The sequence below is a fragment of the Staurois parvus genome, unplaced genomic scaffold (assembly GCF_062004578.1).
Source record: "Staurois parvus isolate SC_StPar_1 unplaced genomic scaffold, SC_StPar_1.0 ptg000189l, whole genome shotgun sequence".
Classification (NCBI taxonomy): domain Eukaryota; kingdom Metazoa; phylum Chordata; class Amphibia; order Anura; family Ranidae; genus Staurois; species Staurois parvus.
The window spans coordinates 632,839-645,715 of record NW_028317985.1 but is presented as its reverse complement, the minus strand read 5'-3'; the positions used below and the strand labels follow the sequence as shown (position 1 = coordinate 645,715).

General features: G+C 44.7%; 1 long non-coding RNA gene across 1 annotated transcript in view; it reads right to left on the bottom strand.

Annotated features, from left to right (window-relative positions):
* LOC149461986 (uncharacterized) overlaps positions 1-12,877 on the bottom strand; it is a 40,520-nt gene that overhangs the window by 27,372 nt on the left and 271 nt on the right. The window lies entirely within an intron of this gene.

The window sequence follows — 12,877 nt, the reverse complement described above, 5'->3', positions numbered from 1 at the left end:
CCATGGTGCAACAATAGTGGTCCTCTTCTCCAATTAGAGGACAAGCTAACTTCAATGAGGAGAAATTGTGATGGCTGTTGGGAGGAGTGATACAAAATAACCTGGGCTGACATGTGATTGATTGATGAAGTTCCCCATCCTGGGGAGAACACAGAGAGGGGACCGGTCTCCCTAAGGGCTATCCTGTGTAATGGGATGATTGAAAAGACTCTTGAGGAAACAGCCTGTTGGATAATAAGTGATGCATCAGCCACCTCTGAGTAACATTACTTTTAAAGGAAGATGTCAGTAACAGTTTCCAAGCTTGTTTCCAAGAAATCTTTGTTATATAGAGTGAGTGATGGTTTGGGGATGGAGGTTCGGCCAGAAGTAGGGTGCTACAGCCATCCAAAAGTGACCACAGCACACATCTCATGGCTGGGGTCCTGAGAAGGGTCAAGAGATGAGTAGAGGATATATGAGCTTTGTTGGAATGTAAGACTAATGGGTGAAAGCCAGTCCATGTCTATAGAGAGATGGGGTTGAATCTTAGGCACTCCGTTTAGATGGTCCACTGAGTGCTGCGGGATGTAGTTTGGCTAAGTGTGCTGACCTGAAGTTTGGTGTAATGATTACATCCCTTATGGCCTTTAGGTACCACACTGAAATTCTCAGGAATATTAAGCCAGCCCACATAACCGGATTCTTTTGTGAGCCCTTGTGTATGTACTTGTGCATAGTTATGCTCACAGTATTGTGCATGATGCACGAGGGCATCCATGCTCATTGCTAGGTGTGGTGCCAAGAGGGCAATTTAAGGTTGAAACCTGCTCTACTCCAGTGCTGAAAGATCTTCAGCTATAATCTGTGACCTTCTATTTTGCATGTCATCTTGATCTTCCAATACTGACCTGGCTTGTTTCCTGACACTTCTGAGGCTCTCCGCTGTCTATTGTTCTGCTCCTGACTGACTTGTTTCCAAATTTTGAATTCTATTTTTCATTCTGGTATTTTACTGGCCACACATTGTTAACATTGTCTGTCCCTGAATCTCTGCCTACCTTGGTACTGTTTTGCCTGATTTTTTCCAACCCTGCCTTATTCCTGAATTCTCTCCAGTAACCAGCACCTCCATCCATGAGATGACAGTGCTTAGGAGTCGCGGTGACATCTTTGACATCATCATCCATCAGCACTTATGCCATTCCATCATCACTGTATTCTTTGTCCCAATATGCAGGGGTGCTTGGACTGCGGCAGTAATAGAGGCCAGTCTTCCCCATCTCAGGTTCCCATCAAGGTATGTGACAGAAAGTTCCTACTCTCCAGTAACGAGGCCTTGCATGCTCCCATTACTTGTTGCATTCCCAATTATAAGGAATTAATTGAAAATCCAAGAAGTAGGCTGGAGATCCCTTTCTAAAAGCCACAATGGGTGATCAAACCTGGGAATGTTATCGGTAAGAGGAGTCAGTGCAAAAAAGCCTGCTGGTGGTCTAATCAGCAAGGTGCCAGAAGTGTTTATTCTAAGGATTGGCATGAGTCCACTGCTTTTTTGAAACATCCAATTAACTTTTCAGGAAACACATTTTGTGGATTTAAATTGCCACTTCCTGAGCTAAAGGTGATAAAATTGGTGCCTAGTATCAGTTAGTAGTGTGTGTCACTTGGGAAATATTTATTGACCACTCGGTGAAGTGTACAGTTTGTAGCAGTGATGTCATCCAACTGGATATGTGATCCAACTAGATGGCCGATAAAGAATGTTTCCCAAGTGCAACACAAATACCAGCTGATACTAGACACCAATTTTATCACCTTAAACCAAGGAAGTGGCAATTTAAAGTCATGATGGTGAAATAAAGTAAATGGAGTTTTCAATAAAGCAGACGGCTTGTGTCAATCCTTAGAATAACCACTTCAGGCACCTCTTCCGACTGGACCACCGGAAGACTTTTTTTTGCTGACTCCTCTTACCGATTCATCCAACTGATTCGGCCTGCAAACCCCACAGAATACCCAAGATGGGAACTCCAAAGGCATAGAAAGTGACCACACTGACCCTACGTGAAGACAGGTTTTGTCCACCCATGCACTTGGAAGGCCACGTGTTCCCCCCTTGCTCTTCAGGATCGTTCAGTCTACGATCTATCACCACAAACTAGACCCAGTTGAAAAATCAGTTTTGGGTGGGATGACCACCAAAGTGAGGTCCTCCAGGCTTTACTCCAAATGATAGCAATTAAACAGAATAATAAATAAATGAACATCTTCCTTCTCTTCTTTATTTACTGTAAGTAGTAAACCATTTTAACCACGGTGTTACAAGATATCACTATATGAAAAGGATCCATTGTTTCATTACCCCAACATTCAGATGTTCTTTCTCCATTCTCTCTAGTACTCCCATTCTCAAGGGTAAGTCTTCCCAACAAGATGCTCACAGGTCATGACACACCATTAATAATGGCCCACTGTGACAGCTGAATACAGTACTCCTTTGGTCGCACTCCAGCCCAGGACTCCCTGTTTAGCCCCACCCACTTGTAATTCTATATCCCATTATAGTGGAAATAATTGAAAGACTGGATGCCAGGAACCCAACGGGCAGGACTTAGCCCTGAGGGGGTCTAACACCCTGGTAGTTCATAGGGAGAGTTGGGAACAATATAACTCATTGCAATCAGCACATGCAGAGAGCACAGGACATTATCAGCTCACCATATTTCTGCCAGAATCAACAAAGTTTTTTTATGAGTCTTAACTTTTTTGTTAAGACTTACATACACTTTAGTTTTTACTCAAAATTTTTGTTACTCAACTGCTGTTTGACGTTTGAATGACTGGCTTTTTCAACAGCCTTTTCTACGGATGTCTTTTGATGAAAAATAGTCCAGCTGAGTGAGATCTTCAGCTATGTCCCAGTTCCTAGAGATGAAAATGTGAGGACAAATGATGCCATTGTAAAGACATTATTCTGGGTTCTTTTTTCATGCAGCTGAATACCATTCCATTGGCTGCATAGGCAGCAGAGGTTGGAAACACAAAATAATGAGGAAAAGGTTATGGTGGTGCCAATGGCTGATGTGAATTTGTAATGTTCATGATGCACAAGAGTATTGCACAAGGTGTCAATGAGCTAAGTCTAAGGGGAAATGTGTCACAACCCGACCACTGCAGCAATCATCCAGAATATTTAAAGTAAGATTACACCAAAATCATCTTACAATTTATTTATTTCAGGTGCTTATATAGCGCCATCAATTTACACAGAGCTTTACTGTACATATATATTGTACATTTACATCAGTCCCTTCCCTCGAGGAGCTTTCAGTCTAAGGTCCCTAACTTACATATACTTAGACATGAGCCAATTAACCTACCAGCAGATCTTTGGAATGTGGGAGGAAACCCACACAGGCACAGGGTGAACATACAAGTTCCAGGCATGGCTGGGTTTCAAACCGACCACCCCAGTGCTGCTAGATGCAAGTGTTAACCACTTAGCTACAGTGCTGACCCGCATTTCAAACACAATAAAGTGACAGTATACAATAGGCACCTGCCTACAAACTGGTAAGGGACAGCCAACACATTTCGGGGACCACACAATCCACAATGAACATCAGTGTGCTTAGGCCTATGTTTGAGTCCATTTAGAATTCTGCTATTTCCCTCAGCCTTGATAAAGGGGGATTGTGTGGCCCCCAAAAACGCATTGATTTACTTTTGCCCTGCTTATTGCAACCAGATGAATAATAAAGGCTTTGGACTCTTAAGGAATTTTCAGTTAGCACTCTCTTTGACCTAGTACATGCACATATCTCTTTGACCTATTCAAGGGCGGACTGACAACTCATGGGGCCCCTGAGCAATAGGGGATCATGGGGCCCCTGTGTTCTTGCCCAAACTCAAAAAAGCCTATGAAAAAGGTACCAGGGGCATCTCATGGGGCCTCCTACTGACCCCGTGCCCTCGGGCACTGCCCGAGTTTCCAAATGGTCAGTCCGCCCCTGGACCTATTACATGTACATATCTCTTTGACCTAGTACACGTACATATCTCTTTGACCTAGTACACATACATATCTCTTTGACCTAGTACACATACATATCTCTTTGACCTAGTACACGTACATATCTCTTTGACCTAGTACACGTACATATCTCTTTGACCTATTACATGTACATATCTCTTTGACCTAGTACATGTACATATCTTTTTGACCTATTACACATACATACCTCTTTTACCTAGTACACATCTCTTTTACCTAGTACATGTACATATCTTTTTGACCTAGTACACGCACATATCTCTTTGACCTAGTACATGCACATATCTCTTTGACCTAGTACATGCACATATCTCTTTGATCTAGTACATGCACATATCTCTTTGACCTAGTACATGTACATATCTCTTTGACCTAGTACACGTACATATCTCTTTGATCTAGTACACGCACATATCTCTTTGACCTAGTACACGTACATATCTCTTTGATCTAGTACACGCACATATCTCTTTGACCTAGTACACGCACATATCTCTTTGACCTAGTACATGTACATATCTCTTTTACCTAGTACACGTACATATCTCTTTCACCTAGTACATGTACATATCTCTTTGACCTAGTACACGCACATATCTCTTTGACCTAGTACATGTACATATCTCTTTGACCTAGTACACGCACATATCTCTTTGACCTAGTACATGTACATATCTCTTTGACCTAGTACACGTATATATCTCTTTGACCTAGTACACGTACATATCTCTTTGACCTAGTACACGTATATATCTCTTTGACCTAGTACACGTATATATCTCTTTGACCTAGTACACGTACATATCTCTTTGACCTAGTACACGTATATATCTCTTTGACCTAGTACACGTATATATCTCTTTTACCTATTACATTTAGGTTTTTCTGTCTGTGACCACATGGGGGCTTGTCCATATGATACCCGTACAAAAAAAATGGAGGATGGTGCTGTCACTAGGACAGGGGGCAGAGAAAGCAATAAGTACATTGTCACCAGTTTTATTATTATTTATTACAGATACTTACATAGCGCCGTACATTCACATCAGTCCCTAACCCTCAAGGAGTGTACAATCTAAGGTCCCTAACTTACATTCATACATACACATATTAGGGACAATTTAGACAGGAGCCAATTACCTTCCAGCATGTCTTTGGAGTGTGGGAGGAAACTGAAGTACCCGAAGGAAACCCACGCAGGCACAGGGAGAACATGCAAACTCCAGGCAGGTGGTGCCATGGTTGGGATTCGTACTGCCAGGCAGAAGTGCTAACCATTTGATCCTTTCTCTTGGTTTATTAAAAATGCATTGCTGCTTTTGGCCAAGCACTGTACAGGGGTCTTGCCACTGTCCAATTCTCATTAAAATGAAGAGCAATGTAAAATCGGCTATCAGGAGGACATTTTTAATCAGGGAGAGTTGGCTGAAATGGAACACAGGAACAAGATGAAGACCATTCAGCAACCGCTCATAGTGACAGAGCAGTATAAATAGGCCTCTAGACACCAAGTGCGCGTGCTACAGGCCCACACACTGGTTTTCTGGTGCTGGGAATCTGGTTTTCCTTACAGAATCTTTCTAAAAAGTTTCAATATATGAATACCAAATCCACCCAAAATATATAACAATCTCGAATAAAAAAATGCTACATTTTTTTTAATCCCCCCGGACCAACGTATATTAAAACAAATGCTGAATATAACAAAATTATTCAGTTCAACATAACGAATATGCAGAAATGAAATTCTTCAATGAACTCATACATACATATGAAAAGAAACATAAAGAAAATGTACGGCATGCACATGTCTAGTTTTATTCAGGGATAATAGGCCTGATTGGTGTATGCCTAACTTTTATTTTATCTATGTGGATTGGGGGGGGTTAGTTGCACACTATTTGTGCCTAAGTGCATCTTAAAGAACAGCAGGTTGGTAAAAAGTGAATGCTCCACTTTAAGCACCCCACCTTTAAAATAGGCCCTAATAACTTGCATGTTACCCCAAAATTTCATATTCCTAATGTATGTCTGTGTTACCATGTACTTGTGACAGGCGTGTCCCTAGGCAGGTGCGGGGGGTTTCAAGCCGATGATCCTCGCAGGATGGATCGGATCTGCGGATTGAGCATAATGGATCGGAGTACGATCCATTATCCTCCCCAATCTGCAGATCCGATCCATCCTGCGGGGATCATCAGCTTGAAACCTATACGGGGTTAACTGATCTCTGCACGAGCTCCACAAAAAAGTAAGTGTTAAAGCAAGCCAACGGTTGGGGATTGGGGAGGATAATGGATAGGACTCCGATCCATTATGCTCAATCCACAGATCCGATCCATCCTGTGGGGATCGTCAGAGGGGGTGTCACCAAGTGTTCCATCACCGGGTGACACCAACCTTAGGGACACCACTGACTTGTGATAAGAAGTATCCTCTCCTTCTTCTCCCCCCACCCCCACCCACCACTCTTCTCTGCTTGTTTTTTCCTCCCACACTGGTTCTAACTTGCCCGCTCTTGGGTTTTCTCTCCTTTTTTGTGTTTCTTCCCCCCATATATTGATATACAACACTCATCATAGACATTTGATTTCAGTAGAACCCTATCTTAATGTTACCCCGCTAAGAACTGTCTATCTCGCTGAAGACTGACTGTATCATCAAGATTCACTGGTATTCGTAAAAGAATTCTTTAACTTCTCCCTATTTGATGATTTTCCTCAAAATATCTATTCTGAGTGGGTCTATTATCTCTATGGGTTTTTTTTTCACCCGTTATTACATTTTTTTGTGCACCCACCTAAAGTGTAATGTTGATAACTTGGTTATGTTTATGTGCCTTGACTTATCGATACATTATTGATGCTCTTTTGCATAACCTGATTATATATATATATATATATATTTATAATCTGTGTTACATGATAAATAAAGAATGCATAAAAATAAAGTATCCTGTTTTCTTTATATTGCTTTCTTTGTGTGAAATATCCGGTGTTCCTGCCAGTCCCTCTGCTTTCCTATTTCAGACTGACCACATTAGGCATGAGAGCACATCCACCTCAATGTGGTCAGTTTTCTGGCTGTACTGGGATCTCAGCTTGCCTGTCCTCCAATGACCAAGACTCATGCTGATACAAAAAAAGAGGGGTACAGAGCTGAACTCACCCTATGCACACACCCACGCCCACATGGATGTCATTTTTGGACACAGCAGATGAGTCTGGGAAGCTTTGTGTCCCAATAGACAACAATGGGAAACCGGCATGGGGACCTACACAACACCTGTGCATCCCTGTGCCAGCAAAACACATGAGGGTCTGGTATGTGTTACACCTTTTTCCTTTTTTAAATGTCATTTTGCTATAATACTTGTTTACATGGTAGAGATTTGAAAATTCATAGGCAGGTTTAGGGAACCCCACGAAGGTTTTTTTTTTTTTTACAAGAACAGTGCATTTTTAATGTACTTTCAGCATTATTACATTCACTGCTCACTGCAAAGCTATTTTAAATTTTTATTCTTTTTTTGCTTTGTTACATGTGTCCTGGGGCAGTGCCCAGCCCCACAAGCATTTTTTTGCCAAAGCCTTAGCTATTAGCTTTACAAATTGAGAAAAGTTATTTGACAGATTCAGCTCCTATTGACTTCAATCTGGTTTGGATTCGGCATCCACATTTTTCATATGCATGATCGAACCTCCCTGAATCAAACCCAGGTGCGCTTAGCTCATTCCTAATCCCTATGCAGTTTGTCAGCTTTCCTTTTAAAAAACTTTCAATACACTGAAAGTATGGCTTCTCTGTGCCTTCCTAGTTGGGGGGCTGGCTGATCCAAACGGCCCCTTATTGGCCCTTCTAAGCCTCTGACTGGATATTACAGTGACCAGGGGCGGACTGACCATTTGGAAACTCGGGCACTGCCCGAGGGCTCGGGGTCAGTAGGGGGCCCCATGAGATGCCCCTGGTACCTTTTTCATAGGCTTTTTTGAGTTTGGGCAAGGACACAGGGGCCCCATGATCCCCTATTGCCAGGGGGCCCCATGAGTTGTCAGTCCACCCCTGACAGTGACCATTCACTGTGAAACCTGCCCCCCTTGTTTTCTCTCTCTGAATGGAGAAGAAATGCATTGTATCTCTCTCTCTCCTTTTAAAGAGGAAAAAAAAGTGTTTGTAAATAAAAATAATAATAAAAAATAAATAAAATAAAAATACCTAGATCAAGGTTTGATCTAGGACAGTGCCATGGTTAGTGTTTGGGTCAAGGGTCAGGGTCAGTATTTTTTTGGGTCAGGATTTTTTTTTTACATTTTTAAATTAGTATCAGTGTCGGTTAGTGGCAGGATGAATAAAAAAAAAGCAAAATGCGCACTATGGGCCGTACTATGGGCCGTACTATGGGTACAAACAACAACATACAAATATGTGGTATCGCTGCGGGTTGTTCTTTGGTGGTTGGTTATGGTAGTAGCAAGAAATATACTAAATAAGCTAAATTGAAAAAAGATGGTTTTCCTTTGAAAATAAAAAAAATCAGGAGATATCTATTACCATTTATCACCAAATGAAAGCTCATTTTGTTCTGAAAAAAAAACAAACCAAGGTATAATCCACCTGGATGGACAAAGTAGTTGTGATGATATGTATGGTTTTGCTAACACATGTCAAAGTTGCAAAATTGTGCTTAGACTTTAAAGTGGTACTAAATCCAGGACCCTGCATTCACTATATCTGGTCTCCCCGGACCCTGCATTCACTATATCTGGTCTCCCCGGACCCTGCATTCACTATATCTGGTCTCCCCGGACCCTGCATTCACTATATCTGGTCTCCCCGGACCCTGCATTCACTATATCTGGTCTCCCCGGACCCTGCATTCACTATATCTGGTCTCCACGGACCCTGCATTCACTATATCTGGTCTCCCCGGACCCTGCATTCACTATATCTGGTCTCCCCGGACCCTGCATTCACTATATCCGGTCTCCCCGGACCCTGCATTCACTATATCCGGTCTCCCCGGACCCTGCATTCACTATATCTGGTCCCCCTGGACCCTGCATTCACTATATCCAGTCTCCCCGGACCCTGCATTTACTATATCTGGTCTCCCCAGACCCTTCATTCACTATATCTCGTCTCCCTGGACCCTGCATTCACTATATCTGGTCTTCCCGGACCCTGCATTCACTATATCTGGTCTCCCCGGACCCTGCATTCCCTATATCTGGTCTCCCCGGACCCTGCGTTCACTATATCTGGTCTAACCGGACCCTGCATTCACTATATCTGGTCTTCCCGGACCCTGCATTCACTATATCTGGTCTTCCCAGACCCTGCATTCACTATATCAGGTCTCTCCGGGCCCTGGACCCTGCATTCACTATATCTGGTCTCCCCGGACCCTGTATTCAATATATCTGGTCTTCCCGGACCCTGCATTCACTATATCATGTCTCTCCGGACCCTGGACCCTGTATTCACTATATCTGGTCTCCAGAGACCCTGCATTTACTATATCTGGTCTCCCTGAACCCTGCATTCACTATATCTGGTCTCCCCGGACCCTGCATTCATTATATCCGGTCTCCCCGGACCCTGCATTCACTTTATCCGGTCTCCTGTACCCTGCATTCACTATATCCGGTCTCCCAGGACAATGCATTCAGTATATCCGGTCCCCCAGGACCCTGCATTCACTATATCCAGTATCCCGTACCCTGCATTCACTATATCTGGTCTCCCTGGACCCTGCATTCACTATATCTTGTCTCCCAGGACCCTGCATTCACTATATCCGGTCTCCCAGGACCCTGCATTCACTATATCTGGTCTCCCTGAACCCTGCATTCACTATATCCGGTCTCCCCGGACCCTGAATTCACTATATCCGGTCTCCTGTACCCTGCATTCACTATATCCGGTCTCCCTCTACTCTGCATTCACTATATATTGTCTCCCAGGACCCTGCATTCACTATATCTGGTCCCCCTGGACCCTGCATTCACTACATCTGGTCTCCCAGGAACCTGCATTCACTACATCTGGTCTCCCAGGACCCTGCATTCCCTATATCTGGTCTCCCAGGACCCCGCATTCACTATATCTGCTCTCCCCGGACCCTGCATTCACTATATCTGGTCTCCCCGGACCCTGCATTCACTACATCTGGTCTCCCAGGAACCTCCATTCACTACATCTGGTCTCCCAGGACCCTGCATTCCCTATATCTGGTCTCCCTGGACCCTGCATTCACTATATCTGGTCTCCCTGGACCCTGCATTCACTATATCTTGTCTCCCAGGACCCTGCATTCCCTATATCTGGTCTCCCTGGACCCTGCATTCACTATATCTGGTCTCCCTGGACCCTGCATTCACTATATATTGTCTCCCACAGTACACAGAACATGGAAGTGCTATTATTTTAGTAAATAAAAACTGCTAAATATCTTTTCTCATCAGCAGTTAGAGCAGTCTTGTGACTTCAGCAGATCACTGGTTAAAGCATTTAGGAGGAGTTTTCTTTTTGCTCTAGGAGGATGTGAAACCCCTGACCCCCTGTCTGGACAGTGCTGATTGGCCCTGTGCTGATCACATATACCCTCCCAAGATAAAAAATAAAAACCTCTCTAGCAATACACACCAAACTGAGCATGTGCATGTGACCATGAGTTCAGTCTGTATCAGGTGGTCATTTCAACAAGAGGAGAGAGACAGGAGCAAACATCCTTTTTACACAATGCAGAGGATTAACCCCTTAGGTTCCACAGTGAGTATAACAAGAATGCTTTACTGCATCTACAGACTGATTGTACTGTTGTGGGTTTAGTAACACTTTAATAGCTCACTGATGTAATTTATCTTGTGAAAATCCAGTGTAAATGATGGTCATCTCTGGACACCCAGCTGACAGAGAGACTACCAACCTCACTGATGAAATAAGAAAAAGAATGGAAGAACTTCAGACAACTCCAGTGAAAACAAATGTATTCTTGTTTTGTATAGAGCGGGGGAGGGCACGATGTTCTGTCAGACTGATCTTACTCTTGTGGGTTTACTAACACTTTAAGATTTGTTTTACCCTTAGGCATGAAGGGGTTAAGGAAATGTTGAGGAATGGCCTCAGCCGCAGTTCTTTCCAAGCCCCCCTGACGCGTTTCGCCCCACCCTCTGCGACTTGGCCACAGAGTCTACCTCTGTGACCAAACCCCGGTGGGAGGGGCAAAATGCACCAGAGGGCGTGACCAGAATGGCGGCTAAGGCCATTCCTCAACATTGGACCCCTGGGGTTGGTTGAGCACCGCTGCCTGTTTAACCCCTTGTTTGCTGTACTGCACACGGTTGCAGGGCACTTGCAGAGCGGCCTCATTCACTTGAATGGGTCATGCTTGGCTGCTGCTACACCCACCAACCATAGAAGCCGGCACTACAGAGGAGGCTTATGCAGATCTTGCTCCCTACTACAGCTCCAGCTTTACAAGTAGTCCCTCTGCACTGCATTCCGTTTGATGCTCTAGGATTGGCGTGTCAGTAAGCCCTGACCGTGATCTACCAGTCACCTGGCCAAGATCTACTGGTTGCTGACCCTCGCCCTATAGCAAGCGGCTTGCTATGGGGGCACTCAAAGGGCATGGGGGCCAAGAAAGCTGGGGGGGAGGGCGTTTACAATCACTGGGTCCAAGGGCGGTCTGACCATTTGGAAACTTAGGCACTGCCCGAGGGCCCGGGGTCAGTAGGGGGCCCCATGAGATGCCCCTGGTGCCTTTTTCATAGGCTTTTTTGAGTTTGGGCAAGGACACAGGGGCCCCATGATCCCCTATTGCCCGGGGGCCCCATGAGTTGTCAGTCCGCCCCTGGTTGAGCAGCGGCCGTCCCTTCATTTGCATTGACTGACACTAGAATGGCTGGGACTCATGCTCCCCTCTTCTCGCTTGTCGGTGGGGTGATCCTTCTCCTTCCATCCACATACTTTGGACTAGCAGAAGTTCATTGTCAGGGTTTCCATACTCTCTCTCATTCTGTTCAAGCTCCCAGCAAACACAGGGCCGCTTCTGATTATGTAAAACATTGAGCAATCTCGCTGGCAAAAAACTGGGGCATCCCTACAAAGTTCGAGGGCATAAGAGGGCATAAGAACTAGAAAAAGTCAAATGTCACATTGATGTTCTTCATCGAGCTAAAGGATGAGAAGATGCGGAGGGGCGATTAAAAACGTTTATGGCAGTTTGGACGTCCTCAGCGCTCAGATGTCCCGTCGATTTGGCAGGATAATCGCTGCAGTTCAGACGTTTAAAATACTTCACCCTGCAGCGCTCGCTGTTGAATCGGATGATGAACGGTTCACAGCTTCTACATAGAGGCTAAACTAATACTGGAAAAGCCAAAGAGAAGGACTACCAGGAACCGCGCAGGAGCAGCTGCTGAGTATTTGCCATTAGTGCAGAGATCTGAATGGTAAAAAGACCTGATACCTACCGCTACTGTTCCTTCATCACTCCTGGAGAGGCGCTGTCAACGTTTCTCACTTTGATCCTTTGATCTATTGTTGCTGGGTGGGCAGGGGCGGACTGACCATTTGGAAACTCGGGCACTGCCCGAGGGCCCGGGGTCAGTAGGGGGCCCCATGAGATGCCCCTGGTACCTTTTTCATAGTCTTTTTTGAGTTTGGGCAAGGACACAGGGGCCCCATGATCCCCTATTGCCCGGGGGCCCCATGAGTTGTCAGTCCGCCGTTGACTGGGTCCCATTCAGTGGCTGTACAGCCCACCAAATGTGACATTCTGTGGCATGTGTACAGCCCTGAGCAGCTGCATGCTCTTGTTTAGGCAGGAGGTCAAGG